This window comes from Puma concolor, chromosome A2, assembly GCF_028749965.1.
Source record: "Puma concolor isolate L17-30 chromosome A2, mPumCon1.1.hap2, whole genome shotgun sequence".
Lineage (NCBI taxonomy): Eukaryota > Metazoa > Chordata > Mammalia > Carnivora > Felidae > Puma > Puma concolor.
In genome coordinates, this window is record NC_141668.1 from 63094476 (window position 1) to 63122466 (window position 27991).

The window sequence follows — 27991 nt, forward strand, 5'->3', positions numbered from 1 at the left end:
AGCTGGACACAAATGTAAAGGAAAGCAGAGAAATCAGTACCCACCTGTGCCCTGCATAGAGTTTAGCATAGTGTCTGATATAGAGTTGGTTCTGCCGTAAACTTTAAGGAAAAGCCACTTCTAAAAGGCCTAGAAATAAAAAAAAAAAATAATACAACTTCTTAAATTGACTTGGATTACTAAGTCTAAAATGAAAAGGAACTTCTAACACTAACATCTTCACTTCTGGGTGCAAGAGAGAAACATCACTAAATGAAAGACTATCATTGATTAGAAAAGCAAATAAAAACTCTGTTATCAATTTAAAGTGACAGCATACTAAGGGAGCCTGGGTGGCTCAGTTGGTTAAATGTCCTACTTTGGCTCAGGTCATGAAGTCATCGTTCACAAGTTGGAGCCCCACGAAGGGCTCTGTGCTGACAGCTCAGAGCCTGGAGCCTGCTTCGGATTCTGTGTCTCCCTCTCTCTCTGTCCCTCTGCTGCTTGCACTCTGTCTCTTTCTCTCTGTCAAAAATAAATATTAAAAAAAAAATTTTTTAAGTGACAGCATACTACTGCCACATTTTCTTCAGCCACATCTTCAAGAACAAATAAGAGCATTGAACAATTACTGGGTTTTAAAACTGGAAAATTACAACTGATGACAGATATCAATTTCTGCTCCAACTCTGGAAAATTTTTCATTTTCTCCTTAATTTATTCATTTCTCCTTAAGTTTTATGAGGAAAACTCTATTATTGATGGCTCCCTCTTTAGGCATCTTTCTCAAAGTGGGGAAAATTAATGTAACATATTTAATTCATTTCCTTTTCTTGCCAAAACATAAGCTACCACTACTTCATTATAGGAAATACAGAAAAATGACTGGAACTTCCATTTTAAAAAAAAGGAAAAGTGATGTGAGTCAAGAGATATTCAAGAAGAATAAAGTTAAATCTGACTTTGAGCATATCTTGCTGTGGCCCATTCCTTTAGACAATTAATGCTTAGGCTTCACGATCATGATTTATTTTGAGATGTCAGTTTTAAGATCGTGAAGGAAAAATGTTCAAGGCAATGATAATGTCCCACTTTAAAGTTCTTGTGTTTCTGCTTAAATGGTTATAATAACACATGCTGTAGAAATTTTCTATATTTATTTTAGAATTACTGGTATGTGCATATGCATTATTCTTGGTAGGATGGGCATCTTCATATCTAGGGCATCCCACTATGATGACTGATTATGTTCCAGCTGGTCTTTCTCTACTTAGGAATGAAATTTTTTACTAGAGTAAATTTAATCAGACAATCTTGTTAAATGTGGCACTGGTCCCAATCAGTCGAAAGTTTTAAAAAGAAAAAAAATATATATATATATATGAAAAAAGACAAAAGCTCTAGTCTTTAATGTCATGAACTTCTCCAATGTGAGTTCTGATTTTGGACAGACTTTGAATCATATCTTGAATTCATCACTTACTGGCTCAATTACTTTCAAAGAGCTGTGGAATCCCTCTAATTCTTGGTTTCTATAAGTTGGAGATTAGTATTAATAGCTACATTTCAGGCTTGTCATGAGGGTAAATTGAGATACTGTTTGCATGTATTTAGCCAAGTGTCCCCAGATAGGAAGTAGGCAATAAATGTTGCCTTTTGTTGTTACTATTATGTTTTCTAACCAGTGTCAAAGAATAATTTACAAACCAACCACCTGCATCATTATCTCTTGAGATACTTATTAAAATATAAATTCTAAGTCTCTCTCAGTACCAACTATTTCAAGATCTATAGGCTTGAGGTCTAGGAATCTGGATTTTTCTAAAGAATCCCAGGTGATTCTTCCGCACATTAAAGTTTGAAAACCATTATTTAATCCTGGAATTTACTTTTATTTTTAATGCTGTTTTCTTATCATATAACAGGAGTTTAAAGTCGCTCATTAGTAATTATATTAATTTATGTTCTTAATATGCTATCTTCCTGGAAGATAATAAATGAGCACTGCTAGGTTTGTATTTTAAAAGCCCAACCCTGGAGCGCCTGAGTGTCTCAGTTGGTTGGGCGACCTACTTCAGCTTAGGTCATGATCTCACAGCTTGTGAATGCAAGCCCCGTGCATCGGGCTCTGTGCTGGCAGCTCAGAGCCTGGAGCCTCCTTCGGGTTCTGTGTCTCCCTCTCTCTGTCCCTCCCGTACTTACACACTGTCTCTGTCTGTCTCTCTCAAAAATAAACATTAAAAAATGATAATAATAAAATAAAAAAAATAAGAAGCCCATCCCCCGGGGTGCCTGGGTGGCTCAGTTGAGCGTTAGACTTCAGTTTGTTTATTTATTTTTTTTTCAACGTTTATTTATTTTTGGGAGAGAGAGACAGAGCATGAACGGGGGAGGGGCAGAGAGAGAGGGAGACACAGATTCGGAAACAGGCTCCAGGCTCCGAGCCATCAGCCCAGAGCCTGACGCGGGGCTCCAACTCACGGACCGCGAGATCGTGACCTGGCTGAAGTCGGACGCCTAACCGACTGCGCCACCCAGGCGCCCCTAGACTTCAGTTTAAATCATGATCTCACGGTTTTTGGGTTCAAGCCCCATGTCAGGCTCTGCTCTGACAGCTCAGAGCCTGGAGCCTGCTTCACATGCGGTCTCTGTCTCTGTCTCTGTCTCTCTTTCTTTCTCTTTGCGCCTCCCCTGCTCATGCTCTCTCTCTCTGTTTCTCAAAAATAAATAAATGTTGAAAACAAAAATTTTTAAATGCCTATTCCCTTTCCTTCCTCCCAAGCTCAGGGCCATTGACAACTGCTTCCGACTTCCCTGGAGTCTCTCTGATCTCTTTGCTCCCTGCCCAGGACCACTTGGCGCTCTCTAATGCACTTCTTAGGCACTCTTCTTTTCTAAATATTTGAGCTTTTAATCATTCTCTAAATGGTAACTTCCAAGCCTCTGAATGTCCAAGTCAAAATCCTCAGAAATATAGCCTCTACCTCTCCTTTTAGCCATATCTCCATTCTGTCTCTGACACAGTGTATTCCAATGAAAGAGAAAAATTCATCATTTCAAGTAACTTATTTTGCCATTGAATAACTTTAAATTTCTTCCCATTGACATCATGTCCACTAAGATCCAGCTTGAACGCCACTTCCTCCCAAGAGCTTTTCCAAATCTTTCCAGCTGGAAGAGATTACCTTCTCAAAGCCCTTAGTTACTAACATTCTTCTAACACTTAGATTTTTCTTTTTTGTATTATGTCCACTATTAGGGGTTTTTTTTCTTTTTTTTTAATTTCTTACAGACAAAAACACATCATCTCTTTCTCTTCATCCCTCATGGTGCTTGGCATAATCCTGATCTTAAGATGGTTATTCTAAAGTAACCACTGAATGAATGAGCCGTAGCAACGTGTGGCTTGCCAAAATGGTTTTCTACAGACACTCAACTTCTAAAATATTTATCTTTTGGCACTTTTTTAAAAGCTGATTTATTTATTTTGAGAGAGAGTGCACATGCAAGGTGGGAAGGGGCAGAGAGAGGGGGAGAGAGAGAATCCCAAGCAGGCTCCATGCTGTTAGTGCAGAGCCCCATGAGAGACTTCATCCCACGAACCACGAGATCATGACTTGGGCTGAAGTTAAGAGTCAGAGCTTAAGCAACTCAGCCACCCTGGTGCCCCCCTATCTTTTGAAACTTTTAATTACTCTGGGAATGCAAGCAATTCTTGCTTTGTTGAATGTGTATGGATCTTGGAAATCATCTATCCAACACTAGCCCTGCAGTTGAGATACTTCAAACCACAATGACTTGCCCAAATCATACTGTTAAGGATGACACTAGGTCCAGTAGTATATTGGACTAATTCTCTTTCCTGATGATTTATACATTTATTTTGTCATGTATTAATATACTTACTTTTCACTTTGGTATAGTATATTGTATAAGCTTGTATTAGTTTATTTTATTGCTTATAATGCTGTATTATCAACAATCACAAATTTTTACTGTGATACAACAAGAAGCACTGATCCTCATGCTTAAGAGACAGTTTGTTGACTATGTTTCAGCTGAACTACATTGGGTTCTGCTTTAGGCTGTGTTTCAGCTGGGCTCAGCTGCAGACTGACTGCTGCATTCAGGTTTTCTACATGTGTCTTCTTTGGGGACCATGCTAATGGGGCAGCGGCCACCTGCGGCTTTTCTTTCGTGGTATGTCACAGGGCCTCAAGAATTAGACTGAACTGTGACATTATCATCTATGCCCACGTTCCATTGGCCAAAGAAAGTAATTTGGTGAAGCCCAGTATAAATGCTTCTCATGTTGGCGGGGGACTCCAAGTTGACAGGGCAAAGTGCATGGATGCATAGGAAAAATAAGAAGAACTGAGAATAATGATCTACCTACCCCATGTCTTTATAATTAGTTTTTACTATGTTTACATTTATATTTCATACCTGCAATAGGGATGTATGTCAAAATAGTTCATTTCTAAAGATACAATTATAGATATTCCTTATAACAAGTGCACCTTGAAAATAAAATAAGTAAAACTTTACCTACATGGAAATTTAGTTTCTATATCTCCATTATTAAATTGGAAAAAAAAGGTGTATTCAATTTTGTCTTCATACTTGACAAAGTTATTATAAGATTGGCCTACACTAACCATTCTCTATTACTCAGTCCTGCCCGTGTGAGAAATTACAGTGATTTCATTCATGCTAGCAATGTAAATAAGTAAAACTCTACTTGAAGATATTAAGGGATTTGGGTTTTGTTTCCTATTTGCACCAGCAAACAGAAGAATGTAAAGGTATGATTTTTAATCTGCAGTGATAAAATTCATGAGAAAATTGCTTAAAAGATATAAATTTTTAGGGGTACCTGGGTGGCTCAGTTGAGCATATGACCCTTGATTTCATCTCAGGTCATGATCTTCCAGTTTGTTGCATCAGGCTCCATGCCCGGCTCTGCACTGACAGCATGGACCCTGCTTGGGATTCTTTCTCTCCCTCTCTTTCTATCACTACCCTGTGCACACTCTTGCTCTCTCTCAAATAAGTAAACATTTTTTACAAAGATACAATTTTTTAATAATTACCCAGGTTGAATCTAATGCATGTGGACTAAAATCAGTTTCAGTAAAACCTTCCTTCAAGGAAACCTTATGGAGCATGTTTATATAAATACACTGCAGAGTATTTTACACATGTATGTTGACTGCATGCGAAAATGATATCATTAAACAAAATATTCAACTCTTTGCCTCCTTGAGTGATAACCAGTGATTGCCTATAGTCTAGGCAAAATAGTATGTAAGAATAATTTGTTAGGCTCTATTATGCAGTCTTATTTCAAAAAGCTTACTACTTACCTATGATACTTAATAAGATCTGTAACTTTGCATTTAGCTATACATTTTCTTACTAATTCTGGGATGGTGAGGGGTGCCTGGGTGGCTCAGTCATTTGAGCATCTGACTCTCTATTTTGCCTCGAGTCATAATCCCAACATCATGGGATTGAGCCCTGCATTGGGCTTTACTCTGAGCTTGGAGCCAGCGTGAGATTCTCACTTTCTCCCTCTGTCCCTCTCCAGCACTCCCACTCTCTATCTCTAAAATTGAAAAACAAATAATTCCGCTATAGGCAAACCTTTAATTCCTTTCTAGTTCCTTGTATAGAAGACAGAACAGTTTTGGAAAACTCAAAAAAAAAAAAAAAATTAGGGCTTAATTCTTTTTTTTTTTTTGAAAATTAATATGTAACTAGAAATTGTTAAACAATGGGTTACTTAAGACCTCAGGTCTGAAAATTCAAGGTAAAGGGTTGTTTAAGAAGTATTATTGCCACAAATACAAAGACTCAATAATGAATTATCTTTAACTCTCAGTTATTTTTTTATCTGTTGGGTTGCCTACCAAAAATCTTTAGCCCAGCTTTCTTCTAAATTTGATGTTGTTATGGGCCTAGCAATTCAGATTTTGTTTTTCTTTTGCCACATACAGTTTAATAACTGCCAGTTCTTTTTTTTTTCCAGTTCTGAATAATGTAACCCATCTGATGTGCTATTTGTCCCCAGCTGCCATGAATAAAGAATAGGTAAGAAAGATGCCACAGGGAAATGAACCCCCAAAACTATCATCATATCATTAAAGAGGGGGCGTAAACAATTCATTTATTCCAGCCTAAATAGTTTTAGTATCTGCTGTCTCTGTATGGTACATTGAAGAGGCAGGAAGTATGTTCTAATTTGAAGTAATTTGTAATGAAAATAAGTTGTTTATTTCTGTCTACTCAGTATTGTATTGGTTGATTTCAACTAGGGTTCAGGTCTACATCAGGCAAGAGCTATGTGCATGTTACTCTGAGACCATAGTCAACTTTGACAGTGTTGGTGCTTTAGAAAGTTCCTTGGCTTTCATTAAAGTCATTTATTCATATTCATAACGAAAATTGTTCCAATTTTTCAGTACAAAGAATGCCGAACTGGTGAGTAATACTACCTTTACCGAAGTACGTATGTAATGATAAGAAAGAGGATGTCTCAATCTGGTTTTTAAATTTCATTTTTCATAAAATGAGGAATTAGGGGCACCTCGGTGGCTCAGTTGGTTAAGTGTCTGACTTTGGCTCAGGTCACAATCTTGCGGTTTGTGAGTTCAATCCCCGCGTTGGGCTCTGTGCTGACAGCTCAGAGCCTGGAGCCTGTTTCAGATTCTGTGTCTCCCTCTCTCTCTCTGCCCCTTCCCCCTCTTATGCTCTGTCTCTCTGTCTCTGAAAAATGAATAAACATTAAAAAAAATAAATTTAAAAAAATAAAATGAGGAATTAGAACTGTATCAGCTCCCAGGTCCCATCAGATAATAGGATGAAATAGTAAGGAAGAATTATGTTTAGTCATTATTTTTATATACCAGTATGCATAATGATCAAAATACAGAGCATATTCAGGATGGTCCTAAGTGTAGAACATGTGACAGGATTATTTGTTGAGATACTAATTTGTGTTTCATTTTCATTGCTATGGAAGGATCAGAAAAAAAAAAAAATAGCCATTTTTACTTAGTACCTCTATTCCACTCCTTTCCTCATTTCAGAAAGTAGCCTAGAATTTATATTACCTAAAGATAAACTTCCCTTTGAGCACTTGTTTCAAAAGCCTCAGTTTTTTAAGGTGTCATGCTGGACTCTGGAAAGAAAGGCAGAAGGAATGAGCAAGATACAGAGGAGAAGCATCAAAGTAGAAAAAGAAGATTGTCTCAAATAGGAAGGTGATGAATGGCTCTTACACCCGTGATTAACAGTCCACACATCATTCCTTATAGAAACCCTAGAAGTGCAGAAGAACCTGGGGAAGTTTAGTTGAGTACTTGGGTCTTCTAAGGAGGCTGCTCTTGAAGTAGTTGACAAAGCTTCCTTTGACTGGCATTACCTACCTACTTTCAAGAAGTAGGCTTGCATATTGAGTATGTCTTTAGGAGTCATGTTGACTGAAGTTGCCTTCCCCCATCTTCCAGTCGTCCCATGAAACTCCTTGATTCCAGTGTGGTTCTAAAGAGACAGATAGATGGGGCTAAAATGACTAAATGTGGATCTCTTACTAGCCAAGCAAGAAGAAGCTTGGAGTCAGATTCAATTTTATTTAATGATGAAAAAGTTAATGTAACATTTATTCCTTGTGAGTTTAGGAACTAAAAATTATAATGGCAAGAAATATTAAGCAGTAAAAAATTCTTTGAAAATGAACTATAAACATAACTGAATAATTAAATTAGAATTATTTTCCTTCCCCCTGAACATGAAAAGTTAAATTCAAACTATATATAGGGAAATAGAGTGAAAATAGTGTTATTGTTTGTAGAATGGATCACTGTAGATAAAAATTCTCTAGGATTTTTAAATACATGGAGAAATTTAAAGATCTCAAACTTATTTTTATAAACCTAAGGGGTAAAAATTCTTAAATTCAGCCTTTTTTAGCACTTATAGATGTACATCACTACACATTCAAGACATCTGCCTCTACAAAGCTTAGTTATTTTAGGATATAGCCCAGTGAACTTGTCAGCATGATGTAGTGGTGAGAAAAACATTCTACTGTGTGTCAAATATCCTGACTCTAGTCCCAGTTTCTGACCTTAACCCTGTGAATGTGGTTACATCACTGAACTTCTCTGATTCTCAGTGATATCATTTATAAGTTTAAAGGATGGTGATGAGAGATTCCAAAGCTTCAGCCAACTTGAATTTTCTATTGTAATTTTTCCAAATACTTTATTTTCCTGGCGTTTAGTTGAATATCCTAAGAACCACCATCTTCACTGACATTCATGTACTAATATTGCCAGTTGAAGGAGTCACTATAATGATTCTTGCATCAGCTAACAATTTCAGAATTCTCTTTTCTTATTGTCTTCAGAGTCCATTTGAATTCCACAGCAAAGTATCAATACTATGACTTTAAACTCACATCAGTATTTGAACAAAGGCAACATTCCGCACCTCTTTTTATTCACAAGATGCCCTCCAAATGGTTCGTTTCAAAGAAAATCCACAAAGACTCTCTTCCACTAAAATTATTTAACAAAATTATGTTGCCAGCTTTGATGACATACACAAATGATGAAACCCGAAAGTATTTTAGGCATTGTCACTGTCTTTGAAATAAGCATCATCCTTTAGTTTATATATTGAGTTTAATTCACTAAATGTAAGGAATGTACCTTGTCTTAGTTTTTTTTTTTTTTCTTTCTTTCTTTTTTTTTTTTTTTTTTTTATGAAACATCAGTAAGATTTCATTAATTGTAGGAAGTGGTAGGCCAAGGCAAGAAAGAGTATATATTTACATCATTTCCTGGTCTTCAGCATCAGAAATAATGATACCATACTTACATCAATGTTTAAAAAGGAGGCTTCATTTTCTGCATATGCACATTTTAAACTGAACAGAAGTTTATACTTTAGAAATATAGGGTGGCTGATAGGGAATTTCTGAACGAATTTATTAGGAGGTGAAAAGTGGTAGTTCAAGCCTATTTTGTTTTCTCAACACGTTGCATGTTTTTATTTATTTTTTCTTCTTTTTCTTTTATGCATTCTTATGTTTACTTTGTCTTTATTAAATTTAACACTAGAAAAACTAAAAACAATATATATAGCTTGCAAGACTCCAAGTAAGAAACATAGATGGAATACCAAAGTATACAGGAAGACATATTAAGCAAAAAACAAGAAATAAACAAACAAAAAAAAACCCAGTATTTATAGAAACATCAATTTCAATTAGGATTTCTAGAAAATGTGTCGGTCTCAGAAGGGGTAACAACTTAAACTAATAAAACACGTCAGAGAAACTGCAAAATCATATATTGTTTTGATTTTTGATTTGAATATAGTTGACACACATGTTACATAAGTTTCACGTGTACAACATAGTGATTCAACCTCTCTGTGTGCTACGCTATGCTCTCTACAAGCATAGCTACCATCTTTCACAATACAATGTCATGGCAATGTAACTGACTATATTCCTATGCTGTACTCTTATTCCCGTGGTTTATTCATCCTATAACTGGAAGTCTGTATCTCCGCTTCTCCTTCACCAGTTTTGCCTATCCCACCATCTTCCACCCCTCTGGGGAAGCTTTTTGTTCTCTGTATTTTTAGATCTGATTCTGCTTGTTTGTTTGTTTCCTTGTTGTTTTGTTTTCTAGATTGTACATATGAGTGAAATCATTATGGCGTTTTTAATTATCAGTCTGACTTACTTCACTTAGCACAATACCTGCTAGGCCCATCCATGTTGTCACAAATGGTATGATCTTATCCTTTTTATGTCTGTGTAATATTCCTGTATGTGTGTGACCTCTTCCTTATCTATTCATCTATCAATGACACCTAGCTTGCTTCTATATCTTGGCTATTATAAAAATGCTTCAATAAACATAGGGTTATATATATGTTCTCAAATTCATGTTTTTGTTTTCTTTGAGTAAATACCCAATAGTGGAATTACTGTATCCTATGGTATTTCTATTTTTAGTTTTTTGAGGAAACTGTGTACTGTTTCCCACAGTGGCTGAACCAGTTAACCTATCCACCAACAGGGCGGGAGAGTTTCTTTTTTTCCATATCATTGCCAACATGTGTAATTTCTCATCTTTTTTGTTTTTGCCATTCTGATGGTTGTAAGGTAATGTCTCATTGTGGTTTTGATGTGCATTTTCCTGATTATCGATGTTGAACATCTTTTCATATGTCCGTTGGCCATCTGTGTTTTGTTTGGAAAATGTCTATTCAAGTCCTCTACCCATTTTTTAATGGGATTGTTGTTTTTGTTTTTGTTTTTGTTTTTGGTGTTGTGTAAGTTCTTTGTTTTGGATATTAATTGCATATAAGATATATCATTTACAAATATTTTCTCCCATTCTCCATTTTGTTTTGTTGATGGTTTTCTTCACTATGCATATCTTTTTATTTTGATATAGTCCCACTAGTTTATTTTTGCTTTTTTCCCCATTCCTTAGGAAATTCTTAGGATTTTTATGGTATCAGGTCTCATATCTAGGTCTTTAATTCATTTTGAGTTTATTCTTATATATGGTATAACACAGTGGTCTGGTTCATTCTTTTGCAGGTAGCTGGCCAGTTTTCCCAGGACCATTTATTGAAGAGATTGTCTTTGCCCCATTTTATACTATTGTATCCTTTGTCATAGATTAATTGATCATATAAGCAAGGGTTTATTTCTGAACTCTCTATTGTATTGATCTATGTGTCTAGTTGGTGCCAGTTCCATACTGTTTTAACGATGACAGCTTTGTAGTGTATCTTAAAATCTGGAATTATGATAGATGCAGCTTTGTTCTTCATTCTCATGATTGCTTTGCCTACTTCAGGGTCTTTTGTGGTTCCCTACAAATTTTAGTACTTTTGTTCTAGTTCAGTGAAAAATGCTACTGGTATTTTGATAGCATTGCATTGAATCTGTAGATTGCTTTGGGTAGCATAAACATTTTAACAATATTATTCTTCCAGTCCATGAACATGGAATATCTTTCCATTTGTTTGTGTTGTCTTCAATTTCTTTTATCAGTGTTTTATAGTTTTTAGAGTGCAGATCTTTCACTTCTTTAAGTTTATTCCTAGGTATTTTATTTATTTATTTTTGGTGCAGTTCTAAGTGGAATAGTTTCCTTAATTTCTCTTTCTGTTACTTTGTTATTAGTGCATAAAAACATTACTGCTTTCTGAGTATTAATTTTGTATCCTGAAACTTTACTGAATTCATTTCTTACTTCTAGATTTTCTACTGTAGTTGTACATAGTTGTACATAGTTGTACATAGTAGAAAATCTGTTATAGATTTTCTACTGTAGTTGTACAACTTATGAGTTTACCTTTCTTCCTTAACAATATGGATGCCTCATTTTCTTTCTTTCTTTCTTTCTTTCTTTCTTTCTTTCTTTCTTTCTTTCTTCTTTCTTTCTTTGTCTGGTTGTGGTGTCTGGGGCTTTGGGTATTATGTTCACTAAAGGTGGAGAGAATGAGCCTTTTTGTTTTGTTCTTGATCTTAGAGGAAAAGCTCTCAGTTTTTCACCTTTGAGTATAAGGTTAGCTGCAAATTTTTCATATGTGGTTTTTATTATGTTGATGTATATTCTCCCTATACCCACTTTGTTTTTATCATGAACAAATGTCAAATTTTGCAAAATGCTTTTACCGCATCTATTGAGATGATCACATGATTTTTATTTTTGTTTTTAAGTTTGAACATAATCTTAAATAACGTTTTTTTTAAAATTCCTCCACATTTTATGTATATGCTGTCATGTCTTACATATTTTTTAAAAGTTTATTTATTTTGACAGTGAGCATGCACATGTGTGAGTGGGGGTGGGGCAGAGAGAGAGGGAGAGAGAATCCTAAACAGGCACAGCCCTACCAGGACAGAGCCTGACATGGGGCTGGATTCCACAACTGTGAGATCATGACCTGAGGTAGACTCAGAGGCTTTGACGACTGAGCTACCCAAGTGCCCCATTTTATATAATCTTACTCATAATTTTCTTGTTCTTTATTTTCCAGTATATTCTCTGCCTCCCCATTTTGCTTGACATTCTGTGTTGTTGCTGTAGATTAGGAAGAGTAGATACTTGTAAACTTGGAAGAATGGACTGTGTCTCCATCTCTCTTGCTTTCTCTCTTTTTTCTCTCTTCTGTATCTTTTGCCATTCTCTCTGTCTTTTGTTGTGCATAGGCTGTTCAGTCAGCCCTCAGTTCTTCAAGAATTGCTCTCTAAATGGGTATAATATGATGCTGTGTTCTATGGAGGAGGTGAGTTCACAGTCTTTCTACATCACCATCTTGGACCAAAACACTTATTTATGATTTTCTTTAAAAAAAAAATGCCCTTTTACAGAGGCATCTGTTAGACATGTGTCCACTGCTAACTGAAGACCCAGAATATCAAAGGGCCAGCATTCTTTCAAATTTAAAGACTAGGGATGTTTCCTGGAAATCACTTCAGTAACTCTACAATTAAAATTTGCATACATATTTTTTGCACATTAGCCTTTATCAGTGGGAATTGTTTACTCACTTTAATGAGACTAAAATAAAGGCATTCATTTAAATTCTGAATACTCAGATTTGTCCACAGGATTTGCGGACAGGAAAGAAAGCAGAAAGGGGAGTAATTCATTTTATAGTTAAGAAAACTAAAGCAGACACATCATTGAGTTTCACAAAGTTAGACAGTAGGCTATGTTAAGTCTAGAACATAAAGAACCTTAAGCCATTTATCTTTGGAAATAAAGTCAGAAGGATTAATTCTCTCATTAATACTTTCTGGCCATAGTTTGTAGTTAGGGAAGTACAAGACTTTTTGGCCTATAAATTAAGTTTTCACCCATTCCCTAAAGAATAATGAAAATAGCTAAATACAAATATAAATAACCCGAAATAAATAATCTGTAGTGGGATGCAGCTTGTCTTATGAAGTGTCTGAATTTTTTACATCACCAAAGAAGTCATCTTTAGTTTCCTTAACCCACAGAAAATAAACTAAGCAATCAAATTGTAGGAAAATCTCATATGAATAGACAGATAGGTTGTAAATATTTTCCTCTGCCCCATATTTTAAAAAAGTGTTTATATATTTACATACACTCATAAGCTAATCCTAAAGTATGCTTGTTTTCAATTCGATTTCAAATTCTCAACTCTTTCCTTTACGACCTATAAATTAAGCCCATATACATGACTTGAGTTGGAAAGCAAATCTTTTGTAATAGTACATAAACCACCTCCTGACAATATTAGTAACCACTTCCTAAATTCCATGTTATATTTACTTTACCAAACAGGAAATGCAAATTCTCCTTCTTTGTTATTCTTCCATTAAAGATATACCACCTCATTGAATTAGGGACTTTTGTTGAATACAAGCCAACCATTAAAAGAGATTATGAGTACCAAATATACATATACATCTTACCCCTTTCATTCTTAAAAGTGTGGAAGAATAGAAGAGAATAGGAGAGAATTAGAAAACATCTAAGCAGTCCTGTTCTAAGACAAGAGGACACTCAGCACTTTTCCAGGGCCCCACACTTACATGGGCTTTCATTTGTATTTTACTCCCGAAACATTATTTTATCTTGAAAATATTAGGAATTGGCTTGCATATAAGTATCTCAGTTCTTGATACTGGTCATTTATCTGAGATTCTTCTTTAGAACCGATGATATATACAGCAAATTAATTGGAAGTTACATTTAACATTTCTTTCCTATCTCCTAATTTTTTCTCCCTACCTGCCTGCCCCGCCCCCCCTTCTTTTTAGTAATAGCTAAATTGATAATACAAATTTAGAAAGGATCTGTTTGCGGAGATTAGTGAAAATATAGCAAGAAAGATAATTTTTAATGATAAAGAGTTTTTATTTATATTGTAGGATTTCCTGAGTGTATAAGTTTGATATTTGTTTACACACACAGAGGACAGAGGGAGGAACAGGAGACCACTGTGGTCCCCCCATCAACAGTGTCACTCCATAGAGCTGGAGCTGTGAACTGGTTGCAAAAAAACCGGGGGCAGTAATAAGGGAGAACTAAAGTGGAAAAGTTATGAAGAAATACAGATAAGTGTTAATTTTATTATTGTTTATTATGCAGCCACTATTGTTAAGTATATCATTAAATGATCATTTAAGCCAACAATAATCTTGTAAATTGGATGCTATTTTTTATCTACATTTCAAAAGTATGGAAACAGAGCTTACAAATATTAAATAGCCTGCTCAGGATCACACAGTTATCAAATGGCAGCACCAAGTTGTGGAATCAGGCAATCTAGCCCCGGAAATGTATCCCTTCTCAATGTCTTCCTCCCTCCCATCTTCTCTCAGTTGAATCCAACATATTTCTTTATCATTATTTGTCTTCCTAGGCGAGAAGAAGCTTGTTTCTATTCAGAAAAATTTCAGCTGCATTATCAAATTTTTTTTTAATAATGAGATAAATATGTATAAGCTGGGAGAAAGTAAATTTAACAAGCATTTATCTAAATGCTTGACAAAAGGTAATTACTTTTATTCTTTTATCAACACTGTGATGTAGGAATTTTATTTTCCCCATTTTGCAGAACAAATTAAGCAGAAAAGTAAACTGCTAAGTAGAGATGCTAGGATTTGCACCAAGGCAGTCTGGCACCAGAATCTGTCTTAACAGGGGTTGACTTGTCCATGAGGCACATGGACACAATGCCAAGGGCCCGCCATATTTTAGGAAGACAAAAAATGTTTTAATCTGAATTTTTTTCTAAAATCAGAAGCAAAAAAAGAACATCATAACATTGATTATATAATAAATACAATGAATATGATAATACTGAACATATAATAATGATTCCTTATGCCAACATGCACTCAAAATATAATAATATAATTTTATGTATGTATGTATGTATTTATTTTTCAGTGAAGGAAACAGCCCATGAAAGCAAATGCATTCACAGCCCACAGATGTCGAACTATAGCCATGTTCTTAGCTGCTGTGCTATGTTGACTCTCATTAATATATAAAGTTCATGGGCGCCTGGGTGGCTCAGTAGGTTAAGCATCTGACTTCAGCTCAGGTCATGATCTCATTGTTCCTGAGTTTGAGGCCTGCAGCAGGCTCTCTGCTGGCAGCACAGAGCCTGCTTCAGATCCTCTGTTCCCCGTCTCTCTCTGCCCCTTCCCCACTAAGCATGCATGCACTCTCCCTGTCAAAAATAGACATTAAAAAAATAATAAAATAAAACAAATAAATAAATAAATAAATTTCACATTCAAACATTCTTCAATTTAGTTGTGGAAATAATTTTCTCCCATAATTACCTACTTATTATTTAGCATTCTTCCTATTTCCCAGTTAATGGCATTCCATCCACTCTTTCTAACCAAAAGGAATTAAGAAACATGAATCTTCCTTTTCATGCAGATATCATTCATTACTATTAAACCCCAGACTCAAAATCATAAGACAAAGTGCTTTTGGACAATAAAATGTAGCTGAGGTCAATTTCACAAAGCATAAGACTGAAATCAAGTAAATTATTTCACTAGGCCTCATTAATTCTATGGAGTGCCACCTTTGGTGGTGGGGGTAGGGGTTGATAACATAGATCTGAAAATACTCTGAAAATTAAAAGACAGTTTAAATGTCGCATCCTGATCTGTACTGATGTCTGGCCTTGTTACAATCTACATTTATTTTACTTTTTGTGTGAACATCCATGCTTTACTAGACAAATAGTATTATGTTACATTCCAGAGTTCCATACCCTTTGAATGTTATCCATTACTCACTGTATTAAGGTATGTATTTATTTTCTTTGCTCTGCAAAAATAATAAGGGTTTCAAACAAGAGATTGAGGGCCCGTACTTTGTTTTGAGGATTCAGGTTATAATAGTAGTTCCCCACTTCCAGCTCTCAGTCAGGTGCCTGTATAGAAAAATCTTTTCGTGCATTGTTATGTATTGCATATTCATGCCCCTCCCCCCAATTCATATGTTGAAATCCTACTCCCCAATATGATGATATTAGGAGGTCAGGCCTTTGGGAGATAATTAGAATTAGATGAGGTCATGAGAGTAAAGCACTCGTGAATAGGATTAATGTCCTTATAAAAGTTGCAAGAATGCTGGCTTCCTGTCTCTGCCCTCTGCTGTATAAGAATGCAAGAGAAGGCGGGAATTTGTGAACAGAAGAGGGCTCTCCGTGGCATATGACCATGTTGGTGTCTTGATCTCGGATTTCTAGACTCCAGAACTGTGAGAAATAAATTCTTAATGTTTATGGGTTGCGCCACGTATGTTTATTACAGCAGCTTGAATAGACTAAGGCACATACATACACATAAAAACATACTTATATAATACAAGCGTGTTATGAGATCACAATAATTTATAGAAGTTTTTCAAGTATATGCCCTTTGTACTTTAAAATTTTTTGCTTTATTTTTTAATGTTTATTTATTTTTGAGAGAAAGAGACAGGTATGAGCAGAAGAGGGGCAGAGAGAGGGAGACAGAATTGAAAGCAGGCTCCAGGCTCTGAGCTGTCAGTACAGAGCCTGATGTGGGGCTCCAATTCACCAGCAGTAAGATCATGACCTGAGCTGAGTCAGATGCTCAACTGACTAAGCCACCCAGGCGCCCCTTAATTGTTTTTTTAATGTATTTTTTTATAAAATAATTTTACAGTCAAAGGTAAGTAGTTCCCCTCTCCTCTGACATCCACCCATCCCTACCCTTGCCTTTTTTGTTATTTTTGGGTTCTTATCCGGTAGAAGACTGTTAGCTTTCTGTTAAATCTTATATAGGTTTTTTTGTTTTGTTCTCGTTTGTCTATTTATTTATTTATTTATTTGTTTTGTAATTTTATCAATCCCCAGTTGAGAGAACTGATGAACTACTCAACTCTTTGTAAAGAACGCTCTGTTATTCTGAGTGACAATTTATTCTTTTCCTGAGTGAATTCGTTAAGGCTTTAGGTGCCACAGAGACTGAGACTTAGGACCCTACAGATGGAAAAAACAAAACTGGAGATAGAAGAAAGGACTCAGGGGAAGCAAGGTGGGCGGAGGGAATCGTTTCATCAATATTAATTGGTACCAATTTTCTATTATTCTTATTATAGCCTTTTCTTAGAAAAGAACATCTTTTATGTCCACATGGTGATATTTAATCAGTATAATTAGTGGCCCTAGTGGTAGACTCCTTCTACCTGCTGCTTTGCTGCTTTGTTTTTGCTCTAATAATTTACACAAGGATTTCACAAACCATAATCCATAGAGCTTTAGTCCTATAAAATATTCTGCCAAGGAAAAATATTAGATGTTCAAATACTTCTGGTAAGTTCATTGTACTGTCTCAACCCCGCCCCCCACCATTTCCATCTCTAGGCACTAAACCACCTCCACTGAGATTTATTTCACTGGGAACATTAGCATAAGGCACATTAGCATATTAAAGGCTCTGATAAGTGCCAAAGGGTTATTTGTTTTGCTTTATTTTAAAGTGATTTAATGGCATTCAACTCAGCTTTTCTTAAATTTTCCCCCTGGCAACTTTTTCCCCCCCAGATAACCCCTATTAGTATTCCAAGATAATATCCTTCCCTCAGGACAAACTTTGGGAAACTGTGTTCCATTTATTGTGCAACCACAGTTGTCAAGATTACACATTAGAAAGTGCTTGAAATCAGACTTGAGCAATTATTCAGCAACCAGTTATCCGTGGTCTTGAGGTGAATGGGAGTCAAATGAGCTGAGGTTGATGGCTCTTTTCCTCCATGTGCTGGCTCTACTGACTGTGGGTGAATCCTCTCATTTTGTGGGTATCAGTTTCCTTGACTATAAAGCGGGACCCTAATATTGCTGTGGCTGGACTGTCCTCAGTATCCAATGGGAAAATCAAGCAGTCTGTCAAGTGCTTAGTGCGCAGAGCAGAACTCGGTGTTTTTCTTCCCAGCCATCTCTCACGCTGCTCCATTCATAAATGAACGGTTCAAAATTAGCAACAATAAAATTCCGATTAAAAAAAAATCTTTTTTTTCCCCTTCAGGTTCTTATAAATTCTGAGAAAGACATCTACTTTACTTATCTTGGGTTAGTGGGTTAGTGATTTCCATGGCTACTGAAAAATAATTTTACAGGAGACTAATTGCAAAGCAGATCAATTTTTTGAATGAACGTCCTTGAAAATGTCTCTTTAATTTCCATTTAATTGGAACAGATTCATCTGCCGACCTTATTCATGCAAAACTCCCATTTGACACCACTTAGTTCCAAACTAAATGAGGTAATGTAAAGGCTGAAAGCAGCATCACTGCATAGAAACACAAATATTCGGCTCATACTCTGGTCCACAACTGAAAAAGTGAGGAAAAGGGGACTCAGTGGCAAAACAAAGCCTGTGATCCCAACACTGAAAAGCGAAACCTTAACTGAAAGCATAAAAGAAAAAAAAGTAGAATTATAGGCCTTGTCATGACATTTGGAGACAGGATTTGTAGAAGAGAGTAAAAGATTCCATCTTGCTTTGAACGTACTTCTACATTAACTCTATTCCTTCAATGTGTACATGGTACATGCTTAGTTCAAGCCACGTCCAGTTCTAGGCAGGCTTGTAAATAAAATAATCGTCAAGTCCACTGGGATGCCCTCTACCCTCCAGAGCTTACATCTTGTGTAGGTGGAGGAGAGGGCAAAGGTCAGGAAGCAAACAAAAACTAGGCACATAGGTACACAAGAGAGAAAATTGTAAACAAGCTAAATCCTCTGATGAAAATAAAACAGATTAATATGCTGGAGAGAGAGAGTTAGGAGAAACATGGGGAGATGTCATGAAAGTCCCCTCTAAAGAGGAGTTTTGCTATTAATGTATCTCTCCTTTAGTTTATGCCTTTCATTTGTTTGTGGGACAACCTATTATCTGCACATTTCTCATATAACACAGTGCCTGGTACACTGTGGCAATGAATGGCAAACAGAGAATTTAATATGAGGACATAAATTTAAACTTCAGCCTAAGGGATTTAGTTTAGTTATTACTGGACATATCCCAATCCTGAAGTGTTAAATCCCTAAATGGCTTTGTTACTTTAATTTCTGGATTTCCTTTCTGTCTTAGTCTGCTCAGGCTGCCATTACAAAATACCATAGAAAAGGGGGCCTGGGTGGCTCAGTTGGTTAGACATCCACCTCTTGATCTCAGCTCAGGTCTTGATCTCAGGGTGAGTTTAAGCCCCGTTGGGCTCCACCCTGGACCAGAAGCCTACTTAAAATATAGCAACAAGCAAACAAACTACAGAACAGATGCCTTAAATGACTGAAATTTATTTTCTCACAATTCCTAATATTGGAAATCCACTATCACAGTGCCAGCTTGATCATGCTGTAGTGATCTCTCTTCCTGGCTTGGCTTTCCACTGTGTGCTCACAGGGCTTGCTATGAGGAAAGAGGGGGAAGAGGAAGACGGAAGACAGTAGAAAGGAGAGAGGCATGTGGGGAGGGAAGAAGGGGAAAAAAAAAGGGATGGAGGGAGAGAGAGGATGAGGGAGATTGGGAAAGAGATAGCTTTCTCTTTCTCTTGAATCCCTTTTTCTTTCTCATAAAACCAACTAATATGTCTTGAAGGCCTCACTGTCATGACCTAATCTAACCCTAATTACCTCCCAAAGCCCTTGTCTTCCAATCCTATCACATTCACTTAGGGCTTCAACATATGCATTTTCAGGGGGATATCAATATTTAGCCCATAACATTGTTTTAGCAGCTTTAAAAATAGGATGTGTTTACTAAATTGTTCCAGTCATCATTCAATTACCTGTAGAAATACAGCGGTGAATAAGATAAAGTCCCTTTTGCCCTAGAGCCTTAAATCTAATTGTAGAAGCCATTTTGCATAAATTAGAATGGCAAATAAATCTGTTCAATGTGTGATAGATTAGACATTTTCTTTAAATTTTGTAATGTTTATTTATTTTAAAGAGAGAGAGACAGAGCACAAGCAGGGGAGGGACAGAGAGAAAAGGAGACACAGAATCTGAAGCAGGCTCCAGGCTCTGAGCTATCAGCACAGATACGTGGGGCTCGAACTCATGAACCACAAAATCATGACCCGAGCTGAAATCAGACACTCAACCAACTGAGCCACCCAGTCACCCCAGATTAGACATTTTTCAACGTTTATTTATTTTTCGGACAGAGAGAGACAGAGCATGAACGAGCGAGGGGCAGAGAGAGAGGGAGACACAGAATCGGAAACAGGCTCCAGGCTCTGAGCCATCAGCCCAGAGCCTGACGCGGGGCTCGAACTCACGGACCGGGAGATCGTGACCTGGCTGAAGTCGGACGCTTAACCGACTGCGCCACCCAGGTGCCCCAGATTAGACATTTTTAAGAGAAAAAGTTCTTACAAGTAAGCTTCTAACTGGCCCCCAAATGATCATGGACGCCTGATACAGCTTTGTGCCATCATCCATCTCTCACATCTTACTGGTCTATGTGGCCAGTAGCATAAGGTAGAATTGATGGTTTGTCATTTCCAAGATTATATTGTACAAGCTGTGGCCTCCTTCTTGAGCTTTCTCTCTTTTGGATTATTTGTACTTGAGAAGTCATGCCATGAGCAGCAGTAGGGAGAAAACCACATGGTTTAAAAAACTGAGCTATATAGCTAATAGTCATAAGGAACTGAGACTGCAAACCACCACGAGTGAGTTTAGGGGACGATTCTTTTCTAGATGACTCCAGCTCTAGCCCACAGCTTGACGACAATCTCAAGAGAGACCCTGAACCTGGAAACACCCAACTAAGTTGCTTCTAGATTCTTAATTGATAGATACTATGAAGTAATAATTATAGATTGATTTAAGCTGCTAAATTGTGGGGGGGGGGGCGTTTGTTACTCAGTATAGAGAACCAGTGCAAGTCTTGGATTGCGGATAGTTTGAGAAACAATGGTGTGGAGCATTCTTGACTATTAGATATTGAAGGTTTAAGTAAGAAGTAGCTAGTTCTTATTAAGCATGGCTGGATGTGTTAGAAAATAAGACCAATTATGGCACTGTAACAAACTAGATGAGCTGTTGATACTTCTTCCAGCTGTAAGATCAAATCATCCAGAATCCAAGCACTGTTATCTCCCATTACGTCAGGAATGAGTCAAATAACAAGAGCTATTTATAATGAATGTCATGGCCTTTTCCTGTATTTTAACCGATAACACTTATTATTTTAATAATTCTGAGTAGATTTCAGTAGGAGTGGGTGTGAGAATGTGTGTATGTACAGGAAAAAAATATCGGTTTTAACTCTAAATGCAAAAATTATTTTTAGATATCCTCCATACACATACCTGAGGCACGGGATTCTGCTTCCTGAATGCCTTTCTGATAATGCCTTCCTTTATTGATTCAAATGATCCTCCTCTTTCCTAACAAGGGTAAGACTTTCATTCATAAGTAACTTCTTTTCTGGGTGGAACAGGTTGCCTGGAAATACATTTGATAAACCAATAAGCACTGATAATATTTGACAGGATAGAAACAGAGAGTAACTTCAGTTTCGAATACAAAAGTGAGCCAAGACTAAAAACCTGAGTTTTATTTAGAGTTGTCATGCAGATACAAAGAAGATTTGTAGCTTTCTTTGATGTGCTTACATGAAATGCCTATAGTCAAACGGCTATTTTTAAACTTGAGAGGAAATTCAGGACAAAAGGAACATTTTAAATATAAAAGGGAATTCGGAAAGATCACAAAGAAGTGAAATCACGATTACAAAGTTCAAAGACACATTGTTCTTCAAATGCCAAGAAGCTGACTTAAGTATCATTGGTGACCCTCATTCAAGGGAGACTTTCTAGGTTTTAAGGAAGCTATGGACATGAGGCCATTCTTTTGCCACCTTTTCAGAAAATGCTGTGTTTTGGGAAATCATTCTTTTTTTACTTTCTTGAGATGAATTCCTGTGTGTGCATTCTTGTCAAGCAACATTTTCTCTCTTTCAACTACTACGCTACACTTTGTGAACTTAATAAGGAGATCTTAATAGCAAGATCATTGGCCTCTTGTGTCAGGAATCAAGTCAGCCAAACCACCAGAGACCAGGGAGAGGATTTTGATGTGTCAGTCCCCTGCCTGCGCAGGGGAAATACTGGAGACCAGGAATTGGGCCCCACATAGATAGGAAGGTAAAAAATTGTTCTAAACATGGGTAAGAAGTCAGGCTGAGTGTTCCCAGGTGTCAAGGACAGTTCTAAAAGTCATCCCTAAAGTCATAAGGATATAAATATGGCATATTTAGGCCAATGAGGACTAACAGAGTGAGATCTACTGTCTTATGTCATAGTAAAGTTCCAACAGATAAGAAAGGCAACTTTTATGGAGTTCCAACTCTGCAGTTTAAGTACAATGGCTCATTTCTTCCTCACAGCAGTTTTGAAAAATAGGTTTTATATACATTATATAAATTTACAAGTTGAGTCTTAGAGAGATAAAGTGATTTGACTCGTGTTAGAGTCAGTATTCAAATCCATGACTTTCTGATGCCAAGTTCTGTTACTACTAGATGGTATTTTTCCCCATGTGGTTGAGGTCAACACAGCCATTGATTAAAAATAAGAAAATTGGGGGATTGCTTTTGTAAGGGATCTCAGGGAATCTACTACAAACCCTTGATTTAATAAATTTTTTAAAAAATAGGTCACATTGATACAAGCTATGATTCTGAATTCTGTATTTCAGATACATTAATGTTGGTCATATAAATATCAAAGCCTTAGAAATCACAAAGAATGTTTTCTTAAAAAATGAATTAAATGTACAAATATGAAAAATACATGTAGTTGAATGCCACTTTCAATTTTCCTTTTGACAATAATTTTAAGAGCAAAGTTTTATCTAAAAACCATTTGTACGTGGGTAATCAATCAGCTCTTTTCAATTGTCCAGTAAACTTTTGTTTTCAGAAAGTAATTGCTCATAACATTGCTTCAATATTTGAAATTTGTTTATATTTGTACAGTAAGGCAGTTCAGCAGGATGTTGTCCATTTACTGATTCTTTCATCCTGCAGCAAGCATTAAACGCCTTCTATATGCCTTCTATGACTAAGAACACACTCGTAATCAAGATCCTAATGAGTTTATCAAATGAAGTACAGTCTGAAACATTTACACATAATTTAGGACTATGGAAAAATACCGGCTTTGAGAGCCCATAAGGAGTTCTCCTAATTCTACTTTGGGGATCATAACGAGATAAAACAAACTCTTTCCAGGAAGACTTTCTAGAAAAGGTACTTTATGAATATTCCTACCAATGTCTAATACACATAAAAGGTTAACTTGTTAATGATTTAAATTTTTCTAAATCAAACTGTATCCCAGAAGAATAAAACTCCATTTCTAAAATGGACTTTTAAAAGCCTTTTTTCCTTTGTTAACTAACCTTTTACATTTGAGGAAAGCAGGGAAACCACACCTGTATCTCTTGCGGTGGTTCAGAAAACAACTCTAAGAGTAGAGCTTGGTGACCTTTGTTGTTTTATTGTTTATTTTATTTTTTTATTTTATTTTATTTTAGCTATTTAAAGTTGCTAATACCATGCTTTCAATTCTAAAAGATATGCAAGGTGTCCTTTTTTAAAGGAAGGCAAATGATTTGTATTTTGTTCTTTGCTTATCAGTTATTCCAAACCATGTATCACCTAGAAGACCCCTGACCAACAACATATATTGCTGTTCTACAAATGAGAACGCCTATGATTCTTACAAAACAAATTATAATTTAAACTACTAATTCATTCATTCTTTTAATGGATTAAAGAAATAGGACTGTAATACGAGCATATTATAACAAGCCATTGTAAGTTCTAGAAGAAAAATTTAGTTACTTTTTACGTCACACCTCCAATCTTATCTACTGGAGGTACAATAAAAGATGGATATGTGTCTTTCTTTTTGATGATAAAAAGAATCAATATGTTAGGGGCACCAGGGTGGCTCATTCGGTTAAGCATCCAACTTCAGCTCGGGTCATGATCTCGCAGTCTGTGGGTTTGAGCCCCATGTCGGGCTCTGTGCTGACAGCTTGGAGCCTGGAGCCTGCTCTGGATTCTGTGTCTCCCTTTCTCCCTCTGTCCCTCCCCAACTCACGCTGTGTCACTCTCTGTCTTTCAAAAATGAATAAATGTTAACAAAATTCTTAAAGAATCAATATGTATAGATAAATACAGTATCCATAAAAAGAAAAAAAAAAGAATTATAAATATATATTATTCATTTTCAGTTGGCAGTGATATTGCCCCCAAGTGTTGAAAATTGATTCTTGGAGGAATGGATGTTAGGTATTACAATTGTTTTTGACCCTCCCAAGAATTACAGGACATGAACAGATATACGGTGTATCTGTGGTATTAAAATTTAATGGGAGGAGGGCAATTAGGGATAAAAAAAAGTCTGAAAGGGCTCCTTGGGGGGCAATAATGAAAAATGTTGAGAAACATTGGTATATATATATATGTGTGTGTGTGTGTGTGTGTGTGTGTATCCGTATTTGTGTATGTAAGTACACTTTTATGTACATTATTTTTTTTTTATTTTGAACAAAAATAGGATATATTATTCTCTCTATTCTGTCTCTTTATTCACTTGACATGATCTGTCACATGTAAATCAGGGCTGACATATGCAAATACTTAAAGAGTTCAGGTGAGTAACATAACAAGAAAACCAGGGGTTGGGGAAGAGTATAGACCATAGCAAAATTGAGAGCCCATGCTCCTTTACCCTTTACCTCTTAAGGAGTAGCAGTGTCCAGCTCCAGCTAATAGCTGCCATGAAAGAATATTCTCTGATTTGACAAACAATACTAGAAGTCTGAATTAAAAAAAAAAAAAATAAGTGTTAATTCATTTTTGAGAGGCAGAGAGAGACACAGTGTCAGTGGGGGAGGGGCACAGAGAGAGGGAGACACAGAAGAGACATTTCTCCAAAGAAGACATCCAGATGGCCAACAGACACGTGAAAGGATGCTTAACATCGCTCATCGTCATGTAAATGCAAATTAAAACCACGGTGAGGTCTCATGTCACTCCTGTCAGAATGGCTAAAATTCAAAACACAAGAAACAACAAGTGTTGGGGACAATTTGTAGGAAAAGAAGCTCGCATGCACTGTTGGTGGGAATGCAAACTGGTACAGACATTGTGGAAAACAGGATGGAGTTTCCTCCAAAAGTTAAAAATCAAACTACCCCTGTTCAGGACTACTGAATTAGAAACTCTATGGATCTATCCAGTAAGCAGAATGTTTAATAAGGAATTTCTTGTGCAATTTCAAGTTTGAGGACCAAGGACATCGCATACTTTTTAATGGATACATAACAGAATTGAACTCCAAAATGTGAAAGCATCACACTTTGTTAAAACCATTCCCTTATTATGCCACATCTTCTTTATCCATTCCTCAATCAGTTGATGGACATTTGGGCTGCTTTCCTATTTTGGCTACTGTAAATAATGCTGCTGTAAACATAGTTGCTGCATATATCCCTTTGAATTAGTGTTCTTGTATTATTTGGGTAAATAGCCAGTAGTGCCATTGCTGGATCATAAGGTAGTTTTATTTTTTAACTTTTGAGGAAACGCCATCCTGTTTTCCACAGTGGCTGTACCAGTTTGCATTCCCACCAACAATGCATGAGAGCTTCTTTTCCTCCAAATTTTCCCCAACACTTGTTGTTTCTTGTGTTTTGGATTTTAGCCATTCTGAAATGTCTGTTCATATCTTCTCCCCATTTTTAATTCGATTATTTGTTTTTTGGGTGTTGAGTTTTATAAGTTCTATACATATTTTGCATACTAACCCTTTATTGGATATGTCACTTGCAAAATCTTCTCCCATTTCATAGGTTGTCTTTTTAGTTTTGTTTATTCTTTCCTTCACTGTGTCTAATTTTAGGATCTAATAGATATTGTCCATTTTAGGATCTAGTAGGTATTGTAAACTTATTTTAAAAATGTTGCAGAGAGGCACCTGGGTGGTCAGTCGGTTAAGTATCCAACTTCAGCTCAAGTCATGATCTCGTGGTTCCTGAGTTCCAGCCTCGCATCAGGGTTTCTGCTGTCTACACAGAGCTCACTTCGGATCCAGATCCTCTGTCTCCCTCTCTCTCTGGCCCTCCCCCCTGCTCTCCCTTTCTCTGTCTCTCAGAAATAAATAAGCATTTTAAAAAATGTTGCAGAGTGTCAAACTCTGACCAGCAATATATGTGAGCATGCTTATCCCAACATTGACATCCCTGGGTATTAGAACATTTTTTAATGCTCTTCATTTTTTTAATGTGTATAATGTTCTGACTTAGAAGGCAGCTAAGAATTTTTTTCTAAATTTTCTTTTTTCTTTTTCTTTCTTTTTTTTTTTTAATTTTTTTTTAACGTTTATTTATTTTTTTGGGACAGAGACAGAGCATGAACGGGGGAGGGGCAGAGAGAGAGGGAGACACAGAATCGGAAACAGGCTCCAGGCTCCGAGCCACCAGCCCAGAGCCCGACGCGGGGCTGGAACTCACGGACCGCGAGATCGTGACCTGGCTGAAGTCGGACGCTTAATCGACTGCGCCACCCAGGCGCCCCTCTTTTTCTTTCTTTTTCCTTCCTTTTCTTTCTCTCTCTCTTTCTTTCCCTCTCTCCTTTCTTTCCCTCTCTCTCCTTTTTTCCCCCTTCCTTCCTTCCTTCCTTCCTTTCTTTCTTTTTTTCTTTCTTTCTCCCTCTCTCCCTCTCTCTCTCTTTCTCCCTCTCTCTTTCTCTTTTTCTTTCAGAAAGAGAGAAAGGGACATAGAGAATCTTAAGCAGGCTCCATGCCCAGCCGACTTGGGGCTGGATATTATGACTAACCGCGAAATCATGACCTAAGCTGAAATCGAGATTTGAAGGCTTAGAAAACTGAGCCACCTAGGTGCCCTGAGAAGTTTTTAGTCATGTGTTTGCATTTCCTCCTCTCAGAGAGTTTGCAGATATCCCCAAGCTGACAGTGGCAGGGTTGAGAGGTGAGTCAACACATTGTACACAGTGTCAATTTTTTTCATATCCTTACCTTCTTCCTAGGGTCCACCCTCCCATCAAATCCCTGTTTTCTTCTCACAGGGAGCACACTAAGCCATTCATTATTTTGCACCATTCTGGCAGGTCTCTAAGTTTTCCTTTGGCATTATATTCATTTGTTTATTTCCTTTGCCCATTTACCTACTTAATAGTCTATTTTTTCCTTATCAATTTGATGTAGCTCTGTGAAAACTAGGCCATTAACAATTTGCTTTATATAATATTGTTAAGAAATGAATTATGAAAGCTACTATTTTACTTAATTAACCTAATTTGAGCAAATTTAATTCTAATCATATTAATCATTTAAAACAACTAGTATCATTTTTCTTTTTTGCTGCTTTTAGAAACTCTATTTAACATCATGCATTTTCAGTATAATGCTATAATAAGTTAACTGCAGAAAAGCCACTAATGAATATTATTTTACTTTATTAACTCACAGCAAAGGAACTATAAAGCTTTAAGTAGCTTATATGAAAGTTAAAAACTTTCCAAACTTAGAAATGAATTTTTTTTTTTTGAGGGGCGAGGGGTCTTTCTCTCAAGAGCTCCTATTTCAAGACCCATATGGGATTTCAAAATACAAGTAAATAAATGTCAAAGCCTCTTGGCCTCTGCTCTGCCATTCTTTGCCGGAAATCCTGCCAAAATGAAATTTTCCATTCAAGGACTGGCATTTACTAAGCTGATTTTTTTTAAAGACTCACTTTCAGAAGTAGTGGAAATTCTGTGCAACTTTTGACGTTCCTCTCTGTGGATAGAACAGCTGCCTCTGTAGACATTTTCCACAATGGTAACTTTTTTTCAAAAACAGATTTTTAGTCCTTCAAATTCTTCAGCAACTGGGTCTATTGG

At 36.6% G+C, this 27991-nt stretch overlaps 1 long non-coding RNA gene across 2 annotated transcripts; it reads right to left on the reverse strand.

The window, feature by feature from the left end:
* Positions 1-48: 48 nt before the first annotated feature.
* On the reverse strand, positions 49-27984 carry LOC147583232 (uncharacterized). 2 transcript variants are annotated; one of them, XR_015242965.1, is made up of 4 exons: positions 27844-27984; positions 21384-21519; positions 7414-7524; positions 49-129 (listed from the first exon to the last, which is right to left on the reverse strand). It is a non-coding gene; the product is annotated as an uncharacterized LOC147583232 (long non-coding RNA). The 2 variants fall into 2 exon arrangements; XR_015242963.1 differs by lacking the exon at positions 27844-27984 and adding an exon at positions 24826-24892.
* Between the last annotated feature and the right edge of the window lie 7 nt (positions 27985-27991).